This window comes from Hyperolius riggenbachi, chromosome 8 (genome assembly GCF_040937935.1).
Source record: "Hyperolius riggenbachi isolate aHypRig1 chromosome 8, aHypRig1.pri, whole genome shotgun sequence".
NCBI classification, from domain to species: domain Eukaryota; kingdom Metazoa; phylum Chordata; class Amphibia; order Anura; family Hyperoliidae; genus Hyperolius; species Hyperolius riggenbachi.
This window is the reverse complement of record NC_090653.1, coordinates 31,689,591-31,705,814: the sequence shown is the minus strand read 5'-3', so window position 1 is coordinate 31,705,814 and position 16,224 is coordinate 31,689,591.

Genomic DNA, 16,224 nt, shown 5'->3' with positions numbered 1-16,224 from the left:
TGCTTTTGGGAACGAAAAGCTCCTGGCCAGGAAGCTGACACTTTATCCTGTCAGCCATCCTCGCCTGTCATTACCAACGTGAATGTCCCAGTATGTTGTCTGTATAATAAGATTCAGAGCCCCGTATCTGCTGGGATCCAGCGTGTAGCCCTGCCACCTTGCAGAAAAAGGCCTCTACCTTTCCTATATCTGATAAAGAAAAGGTCATAGCATTTTTTATGTAAAGGGGCAGATCTATTAATAATAATTATTAATTTATAAAGCGGCAACATATTCCGTGGCGCTGTAAAAATAAGAAACAAACACGGGGTACAAAATACAGACAAATGGTGTACACCAATAAACAAGATACAGAATCTGTGACAAAATACAGAATCGATACAAAATAAAGAATTTGGTAATGACAGTGACAAGAATAACATGATAAATGTATAATGAAACACAAAAGTGGAAGAGAGCCCTGCCCTTGCGAGCTTACATTCTATGCACCAGTATCCAGCTAAAAAGGGGTTCCAGTGAATCTTATTAAGCTGACAATGTGTTGGGACATTCTAACTTTTAAGCTTTAGCGTACCTTTTGTGGTTTTTATGTGCACCGGAGATGCATTTTAACTAAACTTAGGATATTGCGGCTAAATAGAAATCAAAACTAGTCCTTGGTAAGAGTACTTGTAGAAGATACAGACAGGAACAAAGAACATCTATCAGGGCCTAGGCAATGTGACTGTGGGTGCATGCAAGAGTGATGTGCAGGTACTCTGCAGGAGAATGAGGAGATTCTTCCTCTATTACACATTCTTCATGTACAATCTGAACATGGATCAGGCCCTAGGCAATGTAACTGTGGGTGCATGCAAGAGTGATGTGCAGGTACTCTTCAGGGGAATGAGGCGATTCTTTCTCTATTACACATTCTTCATGCACAATCTGAACCAGGTTTACAGGTGATAGACAACACCTCTGCATTCCAACATACACAACATTCTCAGTGGATTCTCAACAGCTCTGCCGGGAGTGTGTATGTTCTACTGTGTAACTTAATTTGTAGTCACCAATCCCATTTTTAACAACGTCTCAAATTAAATGAACAAAGGGAGTGCATATATTTGCATACACAATTTGCATAAACCTGCATCCACACAGAATTTTTTGCATCTCACTGACCTTCCCTATTAGTGACACAACTATACATCAGGCTTTATTCTTCCAGTAGACGTGGTATTTATAATATAAAAGATTCCTGTGTACACATCAGATATATATTCACAATCAGAAATGTATATCTGACTTTAAAAATACGGTGACTGCTTTATTGCAGCAACCCAAATAACTTGTTTTATAATTGATTTATTTCATTTTTGTGGACTAAGCACTGCTATTACTGTATATATGTTATTTATGATGACTATTATCTGAGAAATAGAACATTTTATCATATTTTCTCTTTCAATTAGTTTACATTTATTAGCAGTCGGTGCATTATTTTTTTCTCTGACTCCGCCTCCAGGTACACAAAAATTGCTCCAACTCCACAGCCCTGCTGAACAGAGCTCCATTCCAGTCCACTTCCTTCCCCTTAATGCCTTGATAAGTAATGCTGACACTCTCATTGGTAGCCAGTGTGGAGGGGAGGGGCAGAGGAAGCATGCTGCAGCATCAGCACTGATATATATGGTGTACAGGCGGTGTGTATTAAGGAAGGGCGGAGCTATGTTTGGGGCCTCCTTTCCAGTCAGGAATGAGTTATTATTTCAGTATTTGGGTTGCATTTCACAACTTTAAAGTGTACCCGAAAATAAAAAAAAAATAGATACTTAAAGTGGATCCGAGATGAAAAATGAACTATAACAAGTAACTTGTCTATATATCTTATCTAAAGTTTAGCTAATTTACACAGCAAATCTAGCTGCAAACCGCTTTAATAGAAAATGATTATTTCTTCCTGTGATACAATGACAGCAGCCATGTTGTTTGTAAACATGACACAGAGGCAGGCTTATCTGTATCTTGAGCACTCAGCCTGTGAAAAAAAAACCTAATCCCCCCCTCCTCCCCTCTGCCTCTGAAATCAATGGCTAGTAACACCTCCTCCTCCTGCCCAGACTGAGCTCCCATGAGCCCTTGCTACTGCCAAGGCTCTCTGAAAACCTGAGGGCGTGGTTTATTTAGTTTATGGGGAATTAGAGTATTAAAGAGTAACTGTCAGGCTGCAAAAGCTAATTTAAACCTCTATTCTCCTGTGTTAAACAGTTTAGAAGGAAGCCAAAAAGGCAATACTGAAGTTAAAAATCTCTCTTACTTTGATGTGTGCTGAACAGCAAGGCTGTTATTCCCAAGCTCCTAAGGAGGCCGGCAGGACGCATAACAGATACTGCAAAGCATTCTGCGGCTGCTTCTTCTCCCCACTGCACAACCTTAGGTCCTCCCCTTCATTTCCCTATCATGTCCTAAGGCTGCTTTCACAGTGGGAAGTTACAGGCTTATGTTACAGCAGCTTGTAACAGCAGCATAAACTCACAGCACTGAAAAATCACAGGGCACATGTTCCGTTAGAGTATACTGCATGAGTCCGCTATTGTTCCTAGCCACATGGCTAATTAATATTCACTGCACAGTAGTGTTGTCCATTAGGATCTTTTTTGTGAGTGGAATCATCAGGAAGCAGGGAGGACATGACGACACATTTGGCTTCATAGGAGACAGACAAACATGGAACCTGCCATGAACTGTCAGGAGCATCATTCTCTGCAAATATTATATAAAAATTCTGTGAAATCCAAACGTGGACAGTGAAATGCATATGTAATGTAAGTACAGCCAATCTTTAGCTACTGATATATGAGTTTGTTTTTTTCTCTGAGACCTTATACCTAACAGCTCCTCTTTAAAATAAAAACAAAAAAAGTATTTGGCTTGAGGAATGCTCTATAAACAATAGGAAAGGAACACAATTATGCAATGAGTAAAATTTCACCTCGGATCCACTTTAATAGCGAAGCCGTTCGCATGTCCTCCTTGCCCTAACTGTGCTGCACACAGACCCCCAGAACATATCTGAGAAGAGTATGCCGGGTCTGTTTATCATGGCCATGTTCCTCTTCCTGCATGAGCACGGCTGTACTGCGCCCGTGTGAGTATGTCCTTGCCTGTGCAGGAAGCCATGCATAAATATGGCAGCCTCCATGTACTTCTCACTACAGTTGTCCTTTATGGAAACGTCTCCTTTAAGTTGGCAGACTCACTGAAGTTGGCCTGTTTGCCGTAAGGCCACCATCACTGAAGATCTGATTTACCTGGCACTGTAACCCTATAATGAGATTGCCAGCTGTTGTCATGAGGACAGGCGGCGATCTCACCAGAGGGATACAGAGCTTCAGAGGACAGGAAGAAGAATGGCTGCCGGCGTCTGTATCCTGAGGGGAGGTGAGTGAAAATGCCAGATGCACGCCATTGCTCCGCATAGACCTCGCATCGGTTACCACGAGTCTGGCTCAGGGTTACCTGCTCTGAGATGCGGATTTCCAACCCCGAGCCTGACTCGGGGTTACCACTAAGGAGGTTAAAGGGAACCTAAACTGAGAGGGACATAGATGTTTTCTTCAGTCTTTAGTCAGAGCTTCTGATCTGCATACTTGTTCAGGGGCTGTGGCTAAAAGTATTAGAGACACAGGATCAGCAGGAGAGTCAGGAAACTGGTATTTTAAAAGGACAAATCCATATCTTTCTCATTTTAGGTTCCCTTTAATAAAATAATAATAAAAAAATAAGTTATTTTAAGGACATGTAAAGTACAACTTAAGTAAAAAAAAAAGTTATACTTTTTTCACACAATTGTTCAAACTAATGTTCCCTGCAATTTCAGCACCCTCACCGCCATTTAATCTATATACAGTATAATAATAAATATACAGTGTATTATACGGTATATAATGTGACTTTGCCTGAAACACGGTCAGTAACATGCATATAGTTCTGATCTCATGCAAATTTTATGGAAATGTATTCAAATTTGAAATGGGCCAAGCTGCATGTAATTGGTACATTTGTAAGCTGCATGCCATTGTCATTAACATTTTAGCTTCTCTTTGCCCCTCCCTGCTTATCATGAATGCACTGAATAAGTGGTTTTGTCCTGCAGATCTGCATTAGGAGAGATCCCATTGGTGCTCTGCAGTGACCGCCCACATAAAGGGGCGTGTACCTAATGTCTCTGCACAAGTTTTAAATCTGTCGCTGCTCAGATGCAGTTCTGGGCGGCTTTTAGGAAATCCAAGCTAAAATCTCTTATTCTGACGTGAGATGGCAGGCTCCTCCTATAATGTTTCTGCCGGTTATTTTGTCACATTTATCGGTGTGTGTTAATGTTGGGGTGCTGCCTGCGTTCGCTGTGTCTACCCCTTTCAAAACTTTTTTTTTAAAGCATGTTTTTACTGTTTGTGGTCTCACCATTGTCATTCGTCTATAAATGGTTAAATATGTTAATGCTGAAGCTGTAAAAAGTTGTATGTACATTTTCCGTGTAATTCTACTTTAAGCCTAACCGAAATGTACTCAAGGCAAATTCTGACTGCAATCATGATGAAGTGTGATATGAAAACCGTATAGAAGTGATGTGCTGGACAGTATACTTGTTTCATGCACTTGTTACTGCAGTACAGATCTCATCCTTTCCCCACCAGTCAGCTGGTGGGCGGGTCAGTCAGACGGGATCATGTGACACCCAAGAGTAGGAAGAACAGTAGAAGTTGGGCTTTATTTCCCAGCGTCCCAGCATAAGCAGCAACCTTGTGCTCTTTGTGAGGAGACTGGGTTTGTAATTGTCAGAAAGTAGGCGTAGAGTTAGACCTTAGTCTATGAATAAGAAACCAGTAAGGCTGAAAGGGTCATAAGAGCTACACAAAGGATTTGATAAAATTACCGTAGTCATAAATTGCACAAACCAGCTAGATTGCTTTGAGAATTTGCCTACGATTCTCTGAATTCTGAGAGTAAGTTAGGCTTCAAATGTAGACAAAATGTCTTAAAATGAGGCTCTGATCGATAATGGAATAGACCTACATCAGTAATTATTATCTGCCTTGTTTTATGATACAAACCTCTTGTTTTCATTCTTTACAGTGGAAACAAAAGTGCCTCTTGATAGCGGAATCTCTCCCGTACTCGGCATAACTGATAATGTTCTGCGTAAGGGATAAGGAGTGCAGTGGGACAACTTATTACAAGGGAGGGGAGAGGAAACATTTTAGGAGCATGTTTTTGTTTTTTTTTAAACCGAGATCTGCACACACTGTATTTATGTTACTATCAATACAGGCATAAAGCAACCGCTGGTATCTTACCTGCGTGACAGGTCAGCAACTTGAAATGGAGCTGCAAAACATTAGGCAAGTTTGTTGAATTATCGGTCAGGGCATGGTTTGAGACCTTTTAAAGAGACTCAGCCTTATTTATTATTCAGCCTTATTTCTTCTATCCTATAAGTTCCTATATCTGTTCTAATGTGATCTGTCTTACTGCAGCCTTTCCTAGTTGCAGAGTGGCTGTATTATCTCTGTTATATAATCTTCTTTCCTCTGATGGCTTTGTAGGGCTCAGGCACTCGGGCTGGAATGTGCAACGCTGCTTGTGATAGGATAGAACCTATACACACCCTCTCCACGCCCCCTGCAGGCTCTATGTGAGTCACAGACTGAACTTATCTCAGCCTATCATATGCTATGTGTTTTGTTTGTAAACACTGCCTAAAACTGGCAATTACAAGCCAGGATTGCAGCAGGGAGTGGCAGAAACAGCACAGAGGGGCCCAGGAGAACATAATGAATAGAATGGTAGAGTACAGATTCTCTTTAAGTACATTAACTCTTTGAAGGTGACCTGTCTGCCTTCTGTCATGTGACCTAGCCAAGGTTTATATTGAGCTGCCACTGCCCAACTATCAGAGCCCATCGCTCACAAGCCTGGAATGCCCATCACTTTGTCTAAGAATTGGGTGGAATGTGACAGCTATTGTGACTGGTTCCTTTACAGCAGAACTCTGGGAAATTCTAACTATAGCTGTAATGTTACACCTATTACATTTTGGTCACCACGAGAAAAACTAATCCAAATGGCTATTGACAGGTTGTTATTCTGAAATCAATGTAAATGACACGCCCCCGAGGAACCCTGTTGAATGTAAATGACACTCCCACGAGGATCCCAGTTGAATTGTGCATAGCTCTTCTGTTCTTCCTGAGAAAAGACCCGATTCTGTCCAGGTCAGCACTATGCATCCCAAGGATTCTATCCAACTGTATTCCAGATTTGTATATAGATTTTATTTACATAAACTGGCAGAAGCAACTGCAGTGTCTTCCCAACAAGAGATGCTACATGAGGGTGTCAGTTTGCTTCAATGATTCGAGCACTCCATGATTGCACACAGAGAAAATAGCCATCTCTTTATCTACCTTAATCTGTCAGATCTCTGAGGTCATCTCTATAATCCTAAGTGGAAATTGTCAGTGGGTTCCATTTTGCATGCAAATTGTATGCAGATAGGAATTAGGCCAGTGAAAAGCAGGAATGCATTTGATTGGCCGTGTCCCACGCTGCACACAATTTGCACTATATTTGTATGAAAGCTGATTATAACATCTCATTGGCCATCTCTCACCTGTGCAGCAAATCACCCATGCAGGAAGATTGGTATTTGGGGATGCTCTGTGCACCAAAGGGGAGGGATCAGTACTGCAAACACTATACTGTTGCCATGGTTGCGATAAGGTGACATTTGAACTTCTGGTCATTTTTAGTAAGTCATAGCTGGCTGCGGGTTGCAATGGAAAGATCATTTTTAATAAGAGTTTAAATTACAAAATTGTTTGTACAGCACTGAGATATGTTGTCATTTTTGTATGGAAAGTGATGTCATACTTTGCATTGAACACTATGGTATGAAAGATTGTTAGCCATTCACATGCTCAGAAATAAACCTGAAAATCTATATATATAAAATCGTGTGAGTGTGTGCGTGCGCGTGTGCCGCGATCACTCAAATGACTTGACCATTTTGAACGAAACTTGGTATACAGATCCCTTACTACCTGGGATATGTTCTGGGGGTCTCGTGCCCCCCCCCCCCTTTGCACACCTGGGCGGAGCTACAAACAACCAATCAGATTTTATCCATTCATGTCAATGGAAAAAATCTAAAAGGCTGCCATTCTTACAGTAATCAAGCCAAAGTCCCCACACTTGGCACAGTTGGTCACTTGGTGACTGAGGTTACAAATCCAGAAAAAGTGGGCGGGGCCAATCAAATGTAAGCGATTAATTTTTATTGGGAAATTGTAAACTGACGCCATTCTGACACTGTTAATCGCAGGGTTCTCAAACTTGGCACAGTTGGTCACTGGGTAAATGTGATTAAGATTCAAGAAAGTGGGTGGAGCCTACAACAGCCAATCAAAATTCACCTATTGATTTTCAAGGGGAATATTTAAACTGCTGCCATTCTTACACTGTTAATGGCAGAGGCTTCAAACTTGCTACAGTTGGTCATTGGGTGACTGGGGTCTAAATTCACTAAAGGGGAGGGGCCACAAACAGCCAATCAGATTTCCTTGGTGGATAAACTGCTTCTATTCACACATTTTTGATGCCAGGAACCTGAAAGCTCACAAACTTGCCCATGAGTGACTGTGCGTCAAGGTTACAAAAAAGTGGGCAGAGCCAAAAACAAATTTCACAGGTCAAATATAAACTGCAGCCATTCTTACACTGTTAAAGGCTGGGTTCTCAAACTTGACACAGTGGGCCACTGGATGACTGGGATTTAGAAAATGGGTGGAGCCTACAACAGCCAATCAAAATTCACCTGTTGATTTTCAAGGTGAATATCTACAGTGCTACCATTCTTACACTGTTAATGGCAGAGGCCTCAAACCTGATAGTCAGTCATTGACGGGTCCAAATTCACTAAAGCGGGTGGAGCTACAAACAGCCAATCAGATTTGTTAGATTGATTTCAGCCATTCTGTTATTGGCAGGGTTCTCAAACTTGACACAGTTGGTCACTGGGTGACTGGAGGTTCGTATTCAGAAAGGGGGCGGAGCCACAAACCGCCAATCAAATTTGTTTAATTTCAATGGGAATATACAAATTATTAATATATCCCAAAGCTCATAAACGTGGTAAGTAAGTGACTGTATGTCAAGGTTAGAAAAAGTGGGCGGCGCTCACAACTACATTTTGTACATGGGAAAATATAAAGTGCAACCATTCTTACACTGTTAATGGCAGGGTTCCCAAACTTGACACAGTGGGTGACTGGGATTAATTTATAAAGTGGGTGGACCCTACAACAGCCAATCAAAATTCACCTATTGATTTTTCAAGGGGAACATTTACATTGCTACCATTCTTACACTGTTAATGGCAGAGGCCTCAAACCTGATAAGTCGGTCATTAACTGGGGTCCAAATTCACTAAAGGGGGTGGGGCCACAAAGAGCCAATCAGATTTGTTAGTTTGATTTCAGTCATTCTGTTATTGGCACGGTTCTCAAACTTGACACAGTTGGTCACTGGATGACTGGGATTAATATTCAGGAACGTGGGTGGAGCCTACAACAGCCAATCAAAATTCACCTATTGACCTATATAGGAGAATATTTACATTGCCACCATTCTTACACTCTTAAAGCGGACCCAAACCAAACATTTTTTTAATTCAAAATATTTAGTTGCAGCACACTGACACATACAAAGATAAATAAACACTCCTTCAAGCCTACGAGCATTTCAGTGCATGCTTTTCACCCTTCTCTTTGCATAACTAGAGTTATACAGGTGGCAGCTATTAGCATTCCTCCTTTGCCGGACACCATCTACTCCACCAGTTTGCCGGATTATTTGCCGGCAATATGAAAGGAAGGGAGGGGTTTCTCCAATAAATGTAAAATATTTTATATTTGTCATCATGCAGCTGAAAAAAGGCTGCTATTTATTATTATAATTTAGAAAATAGATTTTATTTCTGAAATCTTGTATTTTTAGTTTGGGTCCACTTTAATGGCAGAGGCCTCAAATCTGGTACTGTCAGTGACTGGGAGACTGGGGTTTAAATTCTGAAAAGGGAGCGGGCTACAAACAGCCAATCAGATTTGTTTAATTTCAATGGAAAAATGCAATTTATTTATGCCAAGGACCCCAAAGCTCATGAACTTGGTCACTGAGTGACTGTATGTCATGGTTAGAAACAGTGGGCGGAGCCAAATCTAACTTTTTACATGGGAAAATATAAACTACAGCAGTCATTCTTACACTGTTAATGGCAGGGTTCTCAAACTTGACACAGTTGGTGACTGGGATTAATATTCAGAAAAGTAGGTGGAGCCTACAACAGCCAATCAAAATTCACCTATTGATTATCAAGGATAATATTGAAACTGCTGCCATTGTTACACTGTTAATGGCAGAGGCCTCAAACCTGCTACAGTCGGTCATTAAGTGACAGGTTCAAATTCACTAATGGGGTGGAGACACAAACAGCCAATCAGATTTATTTGCTGGATAAACTTCTTCCAGTCACACAATTTTGATGCCAGGAACCCGAAAGCTCACAAACTTGGTCATGACCTTGACTGTATGTCAAGGTTACAAAAACTGGGTGGAGTAAAAAAAAAGATTTGCTGGGAAAATGTAAACTGCAGCCTTTCTTCACTGTTAATGGCAGGGTTCTCAAACTTTGCGCAATTGGTTACTGGGATTAATATTTAGAAATGTGGGTGGAGCCTAAAAAGACAATCAATATTCACCTATTGATTTTCAAGGGGAATATTAAAATTGCTGCCATTCTTACAATGTTAATGGCACAAGCCTCAAACCTGCTAGAGTTGGTCATTAGGGTTCAAATTCTAAAAAGAGGCGGAACCACAAACAGCCAATCAGATTTGTTTTTATTCATGCCAAGGACCCGAAAACTCACAAACTTGGTCATTGAGTGATTGTGTGTCCAGGTTACAAAAAGTGAGCAAAGTCAAAAACAAATTTCCCTGGGAAAATATAAACTGCAGCCATTCTTACACTGTTAATGGCACGGTTCTCAAACTTTGCCCAGATGGTCACTGGGTAACTGAGATTAACCACTTAACGACCGCCTAACGCCGATAGGCGTCGGCAGGTCTTAAGTGGTTTTCCATAGAAACGGCCGCTCGATCGGCCTTTCCATGTCCGTCGACGGAGGGTGTCTCCGTGAACAGCCGGAGAGCCGCCGATCGCGGCTCGCCGGCAAAATGTAAACACGGGGAAGAAATCCCCGCTGTTTACATCATACGGCGCCGTAAGGCAGATGACGGGCTTAAGCCTATCCTAAAATGCGCAGGACGGATAAGCAGCCCATGGAGGGAGAGGGAGGGACGGAGAGGAAGGGAGCGCCGAAAACACGGAGGGGAGCTCTGAAGAGCCCCCCCCCCCCGCAAAGCGCAGCAAGCCGGTGGCGATCAGACCCCCCCCCCCCAGCAGGACATCCCCCTAGTGGGGAAAAAAGGGGGTAAGTCTGATCGCCCTGGCATAATCCTGATCTGTGCTGCGGGCTGGAGAGTCCACACAGCACAGATCAGGCAAAACACCCCTGGTCCTTAGGGAAGTGGGTGGAGCCTATAATAGCCAGTCAAAATTCACCTATTGATTTTCAAGGTGAATATTGAAACTGCTGCCATCCTTACACTGTTAATGGCAGAGACTTCAAACCTGCTACAGTTGGTCACTGGGTGACTTGGGTTCACATGCTGGAGAGGGGCGGAGTCACAAACCGCCAATCTGATTTGTTTAATTTCTATGGGCATATACAAATTATTGATGCCAAAGCTCACAAACTTGGTCATTGAGTGGTTGTGTGTTAGGGTGCCCATACATGGTACAATTTTTTTCAATTAGATAATTTTGTTCCATTATTCCGTTAGATCGAATATAAAGATTTTTCCAACACGTCCGATTGGATTTTTATTGAAAAAACTGGATAATCGATTCTTTTTTCTTGATCGAAAAAGATTCTTTTAAGCTTTTTCATTCGATCGTTTTGGTCGAATAAACGGGAAAATTGAACGTTTTTATTGTACCGTGTATTGGGACCTTTAGGGTTGGAAAAAGTGGGCAGAGCCGACACCAGCCCAATACAGGAACGCCGGGTCATCAGCTAGTGAGTAATAATAAAATAGTAGAAAGAAAGGGAAACCGCTGTTCTGTGCGCAATTCATCGCCAGATCTGTCCGGACACCCGAAGCAGAAATGAGTCACCCTACGCTATTGCACAGTGGAAACGTTGGTATTGTACAATAACTTCGTAAAAATGTCCGCATGAAGAAAAAGGAAATGGATTTGCTGAGAGCTGGTTCACAGTGCTCATACGTGTCGCAGAATAGTTCTGCTTGTCAGCTCACTGCTCATACAATCCTATTATTATTATTTATTATTATATTTAGTATTTATATTGGGCCAACATCTTCCGCATATATTGCCTTGTCACTTAACTGTCCCTCAAAGGGGCTCACAATCTAATCCCTACCATAGTCATATGTCTATGTATGTACTGTGTAGTGTATTTATCATAGTCTAGGGCCAATTTATGGGGAACCACTGAAGTCTCCTCTTCTTTTCTTTTTTTTTTTACCTTATTTTCTTCTGAAGTCCTCTTCAGCATTAAATTCTAAGCGGATTCGCTGCACGGGAGAACGAGTTATTATTGCCTAGAAATAGACTTGCAAAGTTCCACAACTTTGCAGGTTGTAGATTTTGTTGCCCTGGGAGGGAGAGCTGTGCGCAGTAGCTCTGCCTCCTAGCCAGTCAATCTCTGCCTCTCCCCGCCCCTCTCAGTGAAAGAAGACAGAGGGGCGGGGAGAGGCGGAGATTGACTGAAGAGGAGGCAGAGCTACTGTGCACAGCTCTGCCTCTACTCGGAAGGAGGATCTGTGAGCCCAGGAACTTTGCTGGGATATTTCTTTGCTATAAATCACTCGTTCTGCCGCAGGAATGCGGCACATCCGCTTAGAATTTGATACTCAAGAGGACTTAAAAAAAAAAGACTTCAGTGTCTCTTTAACTTATCTGTATGTTCTTGGGATGTGGGAGGAAACCAGAGTGCTCAGAGAAAACCTGTGCAGACACGGGGAGAACATAGAAACTCAGTGCAGATTGTGCCCTGGCTGGGATTCAAACCAAGGACCCAGCGCTGCAAGGCAAGAGCGCTAACTGCCACACCACCGTGCTGCCCCTGCTGTATTTACAGTACAAACGTAAGGATAAGTGTGCAGTGCATTTATATTTAACCACTTTACCCCCGGCGTTACGAATTTCTCCGTCCCTTTTTTCCCTCCTAAAAAAACAGGGACGGAGAAATCCGTACCTTCTGCGCTCCCGCCGCTGTCCGCGCTACCGCCACTCGTGCGCACGCACCCGCCGCTCGTGCACGCCGCCGCCCGCTTGCCCGGATATCAATGTACGGGAAAATCCATTCCCGTTCGTTTTTCTAAGCCCCGCAATGATCTGCTGCTTCTTTCAGAAACAGCGCGATCATTGTGAGTCTTCCAGCCTCCTACTGCTTCCTGTAAGCGTCCTTCCGGTCGCTTACAGGTCGCATGTAAACATACTCACTGTGGCCATCTTGTGTCCAAATAGTAAACTACACCCTAATGCATTTTACACATACAAATAAATTGTTTTACATAATAAATTAACTCATTACCTCCCACACTCCCCAATTATTATTTTTTTTTGTAATTTAAAAAAAAAAATATATGTATACAATAAAAAAAAACATAAATAGTTACCTTAGGGGCTGAACTTTTTAAATATTTATGTCAAGAGGGTATAACACTGTTACTTTATAAACTACGGGCTTGTAATTAGGGATGGACGCAAAACTGAAAAAAATGCACCTTTATTTCCAAATAAAATATTGGGGCCAAACATTGTGATAGGGACATAATTTAAACGGTTTTATAATCGGGAATAATGGGCAAATAAATTTCATGGGTTTTAATTACAGTAGCATGCATTATTTAAAAACTATAATGGCCGAAAACTGAAAATAATAATTTTTTCCCACATTTTTTCCTATTTTCCCCATTAAAACCCATTTAGAATAAAATAATTCTTGGCATAATGTCCCACCTAAAGAAAGCCTAATTGGTGGCGGAAAAAACAAGATATAGTTCATTTCATTGCGATAAGTAATAATAAAGTTATAGACGAATGAATGGACGGAGCGCTGAAAGGTGAAAATTGCTCTGGTGGTCAGGGGGTAAAACCCCTCAGTGGTGAAGTGGTTAAAGTTATGTACAAGCACGCAGCTTTACTGATTACACAGTCTGCCATTAGTCAGTGACACCTCCGCATACTGGGCTAGGCTGAGCTATATGTACCGTCTCATGGAGAGGGGAGGGGCAGGAGAGAGTAGTCTAGGGCCAGCTGGTATATGGCTGATCCTGCTTCTGCACAAGTCCCGGCCGTGTTAATTACTATTCCCCCTCCAGGCCGCCATGGATAGTGGGGGAATGATCTAATTCGTCTTCCAGCGATTGCTGGAGGCCGAATTATTGTGTTTTAAATGCAACTTCGGCTCCGTCTTCTCACGGCTAGGGATGGTCGCTGGATTCCGGCCGGAATTTGGTGATTCCGGTTCCGATATGACGGAACAGAATTGCTATAGATCTAAAACGGAATTCCGCAGAAAATCTTTAAATTCTGTGGAATTTTACGGAATTCAAATTTATTTCCCCAGCTAATTAATTTCTACCTGATAACCTACCTTTCCTCCTCCCTTCCTTCCTCCCGGAGGGTCTCATCTTCCAGGGAATTGTAGTATTTCAAAAGCCAGCTTACATACCTTGGCCGGGAATTGAACTTAGGTCTGAGTGCATGGTAGGGAGCTCTATTCACCACTATACCACCACCAACACTACATGCTGAAGCCAGCCTAGAATGTACCATTATGATATATCCAAGAGAAAAATGAGGTTGCTTAAGGATTTGTAGCATGTCAAAAGCCAACTCACATTGGCAGAGAATAGAACCCAGGCCTACTGTTCTGTAGGCTGCTATCCTAACCATTATACCACCAACACCACACTACAATGCTACATGCTGAAGCCAGCCTAGCATGTACCATTATGATATATCCATGAGAAAAATTAGCTTGCTTAAGGATTTGTAGCTTGTCAAAAGCCAACTCACATTGGCTGGGAATAGAACCCATGCCTACCGCTCTGTAGGCTGCTATCCTAACCATTATACCACCAACACAACACACTACAATGCTACATGCTGAAGCCAGCCTAGCATGTACCATTGTGATACCCAAGAGAAAAATGATATCTCTCTCTCTCTCTCAATTTTCAGCTTAAAACCATCAACGGATACCGGCAGAATTTCACAGGCAATTTCGGAATTCTGCCAGATTGAAAAAGCAATTCCGTTCCGGCCAAACGGAATGGAATAACCAATTTCCGCCTAAAATTGCGGAAAATACAATTCCGCGGAAAGCGGTTGCCATCCCTACGATAGAGAAAGAAAGAAAGAGAGAAGAGAGATGAATCTACCTGGCTATCTGGGGTTCTCTTCGGACAACTGTTGGTGAGCTAGCTACCACGCACTCAGACCTGGGTTCAATTTCCAGCCAAGGTATTTAAGCTGGCTTTTGAAATACTACAATTCCCTGGAAGACGAGACCCTCCTCCCTGAGGGAGAAGGGAGGACTAAGGGAACACTCAATAGGGTCTATAGGCTACCATATAGGACAAACAAGGTCACTTTTGCAATTATTTCAATTTTTCCGGCGGAATCCGGAATTCCGCGGAATTTAGTAAAAATCCGGCGGAATTTTCACAGCGACGGAATTTAACGCTGACGGAATCCGCGATTTCTGGCGGAACGGAATTTGCTCTTTCCGAAGCCGACGTTGCTCACTGAGAGCCACTATACAAGTGATTCCTATTCTAGTCTATGGTGGCGCCGGCTGCGTTGCAAAGCTCTGCTCCACTGTTCACATCTCTGCTTTGTAACAGATTGCATTATTCTAACTGGCTGCATGCAGGCTTTGTATTAAATGTGTATGTCCAGTTTCCATTGCAGTTCACACTCATTACAATGCATGTTATGCAGCTGACCACTTTGAACCCAGCAATATTCAGTGGAAAAAGTAAGCTGAAGATGACAAATACTTTACAAAAAGTTGTGCTTCGCTGATCTTTGGAAAGTGGAAGGAGAGATTGCAGGAACTTTTCTCCCCATCCCTCCTGTGAGACAATGAGGCTGCCTCCTAATTTACTGAGACTTTAGAAGCATTTTCTTGTTGAAAGTTAATGATTACCTGACTAGTAACAGAGCGATCTATAACCACACAGATTAGATTAAACAGTTGCTAAGGGTCAGCAGGGGGATGGGACACAATGCTGACCTTCCTCTGTCAGTTCAGGTCAGCTCTCAGTTACAGTAAACCTATAACAAAAAAAACAGCCCCTGGGGGGGTAACTATCCTTTGGAAGGGGAAGCCTCTGGATCCTAATGAGGATAATCCTAAAGCTGGCCATACACTAGGCCGATTCCCCGCCGATCGACAGCAGATTCGATCACTGGGATCGAATCTGCTGTCAAATCGTTAACGTTAACGCTGAATTTCGATCTATTTCGTCCGGAAATAGATCGATCCTGTTAATCGCTCCGTGCAGGAAATTACCATCGATCGCCCGTGGGTAGGGAGCGCGACGCTAGCGGCGTTCGAGTGCCCGACGACCGACGCAATACAGCTGCAATACATTACCTGCTCCGCCGGCGCGACTCCACAGGTCTCCTCTGTCTTCTTCTCCACGCTGGTCTCCGGGTCCGGCAGGCTTCACTTCTTCCTGTCCCGGCAGGAAGTTTAAACAGTAGAGGGCGCTCTACTGTTTAAACTTCCCCCAGACAGGAAGAAGTGAAGCCTGCCGGACCCGGAAACCAGACCAGAGCGGAGAAGAAGACAGCGGAGACCTGTGGAGTCGCGCCGGCGGAGCAGGTAATGTATGCGGGGGGAAAGGGGGGGGCGGTGGCAGCACCACCACAGATTGTGAACGGTTTCAGGCTGAAATCGATTCACAATCTGTTTGCAGTAAAGGCAGCCATACGATCCCTCTCTGATCAGATTCGATCAGAGAGGGATCTATCTGTTGGTCGAATCTGATGGCAAATCGACCAGTGTATGGCTACCTT